Source organism: Phodopus roborovskii, unplaced genomic scaffold (assembly GCF_943737965.1).
Source record: "Phodopus roborovskii unplaced genomic scaffold, PHOROB, whole genome shotgun sequence".
NCBI lineage: Eukaryota > Metazoa > Chordata > Mammalia > Rodentia > Cricetidae > Phodopus > Phodopus roborovskii.
The window spans coordinates 22,915-26,733 of record NW_026125482.1 but is presented as its reverse complement, the minus strand read 5'-3'; positions in this window follow the sequence as shown (position 1 = coordinate 26,733).

Below are 3,819 nucleotides of genomic sequence, written 5' to 3'. Positions count from 1 at the left end.
AATGGCTCAAGTAGCTATGCACTACTGATGACAACCGATTGGTCAGTGAGGGCAGGCATCCAAAACAGCGGTTCCAAGAACATCCCTGGTTGAGGTTGGCCATGCCGGAGCAACATTCATCAGGTTCCTATGCCTTTGTTATCTTCCATAGGAACACCTTGGAGGCTGTATGCTACCATGCAGCATACTGTGAAAGGGGGCACATTTTTCCTCTCCCCCATACCTCACCCCCAGAATCTGCCATAAGTCTTTTAAAAGCCTTAGACTTGCCTGACTGGAACCCTGATTCCTAGAACCCTTCTGTGCCTCTCTGCCTCTGCTCGCGTCTCTCTCATTCCTCCCTCCCTCCTCCTCTCCATCTCAAGCTCCCACCATTGCCCTATAATAAGCCTCTCGAAAGCCACCTTCTGTGGCGTGTGAATTTCATTCCTTGAATCGGCCAGAAAAGCAGTATGGGAGCCACTGGCTCGAAGTAGCTGTGAGGGTGCTTGAGTTTGTGAGGCGCTCGCTGTTCAAGCCACACTCACTGAGGGCCCAAAAGAAGGATGTGTCGTTCTTAGATAGCCCAGTTTCCCAACACCAACTTAGTGAATACCCTACTACCCTGATAAGAGACCATGACCAAGACAACCTATAGAAGGAAGAGCTTACTTGGGACTTAGAGTTTCAGAGGGTCAGAGTCCAGGACCATCGTAGTGCGGAGCACAGCAGCAGGAAAGCAAGGGCAGAGCTAGAGCAGTAGCTGAGACTTTTATCTTGAGAGACAACCATGAAGCAAAGGGAGGGATAAATGGACCTGCATGGGACATCGAAACTTCGAAGCCCATCCCTATTACATACTTCCCCCAAGAAGGCCACACCTCCTAATCCTTTCCAACCCCCCACCCCATCCCCTTTCTGCTCTCCAGGGAAGGTGAGGCCTTCCATGGGTAGTCTTCAAAGTCTGTCACATCATTTGGAGCAGGGCCCAGGCCCTCCCCCCATGTGTCTAGGCTGAGCGAGTCTCCCTCTTCGTGGAATGGGCTCCCCAAAGTCCATTCATACAGTAGGGATGAATGTCAACCTGAAGGTATTGTAGTCGGTTTATATGAATAACTCAGTCGGGAGAAACCATTAGAAGAAAGTATATTCCAGAACTTTTCAGATCTGTTTCTCTCTCATATGATAATGCGGCATATATATAGGTTTGTTTACACGAATGTCACCCAATTTAAAATAATTTACAAGGATACCCACGATTCAACATGATAGTTGGAATTAAAAGTGAAATGATTGAAGAGGTGAAAGGCTGTAGGAATGTTAACTTATAAAGTGAACGGGAAAAATATGTGAAAATGAATAGCGCACATTAATTTTTTGCCGGTAGGCAATAAATATCACTTAAGATTCTGATACCTAGAGTGTAAAATATAAGGTGATGCCATTCTAGAATGTTCTCTTATTCTTTATTGTTAGAGTGCATAATTACTTATATTTTAACATTCCTTAATAGATTCTTCCCAGTGGCCTAGCCAGAAAGAATGTAACAGGATTCATTTTATTCATGGAGACATTGTAAGTTGGAAAAGTACAGAATCTGACCAAAGACTGCTTAGCTACTAAATGGAGTTTGACTAATCCATGGCATGAAATGTCATGGTATGTTACTGGAAAACAAATCAGAAATTTGGACAGGTTTGTAGATATAACTCTCTAATTTCAGCACTGGTGGAGCAGGGAGAAAAATATTGAGATTTCGAGGCTAGCCTGGGCTACAAACCGAGAATCTGTCTGGAAAACAAAGTAATGAATTACAATGGACTAATAGCATCTCTGAGTTTATAATCTGTGCCCTTTAACAGTAATGATGTCTGAGACGTTAAACTTGTCTCATCATAGTAATGATTAATAGTCACATTTTCACCCACCGTAAGATCAAGCATCAAGTTAATTTTACCAGTAGAGGAACTTACAAACATTAGCAAAGAATAGGAGCTTTTCCCAAAATTCGGGTTCCCAGTTATCTCTACAGCAACGAGTGTTCTCACAGCCGGCCCTGCAAGTTTTGGAAGGTGAACCATAGTGGAAATCAGAAAACACGGAGACAGTGCACAGAGGGTAAGGCTTCCCTCCCCCAACTAAAACCTTAATAGAAAAGGAACATTCAGCAGATAGTGTTTTCTGTCAACTTGACAGAAAGCTGGGGCTGTCAGGGAAGTGGAAACCTCAGCTGTTGAAAAGACTTTCATCCAGTTGGCATGACGGGCTGTGGGCCATCTTCTTGATTAATGATTGATGTATGGGAGTCCAGCCTACGGGGCTGGCACTGCCCTCGGGCAGGTGGACCTCGGGCATATATAGAAAGAGGCTGAGCGAGGTAGTAAGTAGCATTTTGCCATGGACCTTGCTTTCGTTCCTGCCTTCAGCTTCCTGCCTTGGGTTCTTTCCCTGGATTCCCTTGGAGATGAATGCTTCCTGGTCTGTAAGATAAAATACAGCTTTCCCTCCACAAGTTGCTTTCAGTCAGTGTTTTATCACAGAACTCCAAAGCAAACGAGGACACGAATTGGTATCAGATGTCGTGACGGACAGGGCCATGTTGTGTTGAGGAGGACTCTGGAAGGACTTGGTCATTGCTCTATGAAAGCTGTGAGTGTTCAGAGTTTAATGAGCTGTTTGTTCTATGAAGTCTTGAAAAAAAAAATTCTCTAGGAAATCCAAACCATGGAGACTTGGGTTGGGAAGTTTCAGAGAGAAGTTAAAACTCTTTTGGACTGTTTGTGCAGTGTTTTGAATCGAGAATCTGCCTTTTCTGGTTACCCGAGGCTGGAGAACGGGTTGTGATAAGAGCTGGGAACCATGTGAGTGAAAATTTTGCTCTATTGATCAAATCGATGCTGCTTACCTGGGTCCACAAATCTGCTGTGAACGAGATGAGACCAACATCATCTTATTGAAATCCTCCCAAAGTCAGCACACACAGACTGTGGGGAGAGATACCAGGCCAGAGTTCACGCTGGCTTTGAGGCCATATCTCACACTGGCTGTGGACTTGGTAATTGTGGGAGAGCCTCCCAGGTGTTACTGGTTTTGAAGGCTTAGAGATCATGGAGATCAGCTGGGGCTTGGCCTGTGAGAGACCTTGGTGAGGGATCAGCCTCAGGTGTTGGAGGGGCCCAGGATGTGAAGGCTCACACAGAGGAGCTGATGTTTACACCATGTGAAGAATCGGTTTCTGAAGAGAGCCCAGGAGAGGCCGCTGGTCGAAGTGTGGTCCCATTTTCAGTGGAGACCCACATAGTGGAGATTCCAGGACTTCTAGGACCTCCAAGGACAGCTGTGGAGTAGTGGGATGAGCCATTGTGACTGGGGTAAGATGAAATCATCACATTGTTTTGATGTGCATTTCCCTACTGCTCACTACGCATGCTGCACTGCATTTTGAGGTATTTCTTGACCACTTTTACTTCTTCTTTTGAGAACTCCCTGTTCTGGTCCACAGCCCGCCCACTCGTGAAATGGGATGCTTGTTTGCATGGCTTCTTGTTGCTTGAGCCCTTTATACATTCCGGATAGTCATCCACATCAGATGTGTAGCTGGCAAACACCTCTCACTCTCTACAGACTCAAACTCTGCTTGGCTGGTGACTTCCTTTTCTGTACAGAGCTTTTTAGTTTAACAGGCTCTCTTGTTGGCTCCCTTTCCTGAGCAAATGGATTTCTGTTCAGAAAGTCCTTTCGTACAACTCTGCCTTGTGGTGCATTAAGTTGTTTGCTACCAGTTTCAGTATTTCATGTTGCATATTGAGGTCCTTGATCCATGCGGAGTTCATTTTTGTG